Below are 434 nucleotides of genomic sequence, written 5' to 3'. Positions count from 1 at the left end.
TAAATATTGTCTCTTTTTTCAGAATAATAGGTATATTAGGTACATAACAGGTAATTAATGTTAATGTGTTTAGTATTTTCCACATAAATGATTTTTAAATGGACTTATGGACATTAAAATTGTTATTGGATCTGTGGTTTAATAGTGTCTGAGATATATAATATAGTAAATATCCTAGTTTGAAGACTAAGATGTACCTTAATAATCTAACATAAATTGTTCTTTTATGCTAATCAAGGCCTAAATTTTTTTAAAAATCCTGATCTCCAAATGGCGAAAAATGCAAAAAAAAACAAGAAGCATAATGAGAAGATTATTAAGCTCACTGCTTTATTAAATGATTTCTTTGCTACGATTTATTGTTATTATGATTCTGAACAGGACGAATCACGATTGCGGTTTATATCCCTTAAAAAATATTTATTCACATTCTT

The sequence above is a fragment of the Anthonomus grandis genome, chromosome 12, assembly GCF_022605725.1.
Source record: "Anthonomus grandis grandis chromosome 12, icAntGran1.3, whole genome shotgun sequence".
NCBI lineage: Eukaryota > Metazoa > Arthropoda > Insecta > Coleoptera > Curculionidae > Anthonomus > Anthonomus grandis.
The sequence above is the reverse complement of the archived record's forward strand: the minus strand, read 5'-3'. Positions refer to the sequence as shown.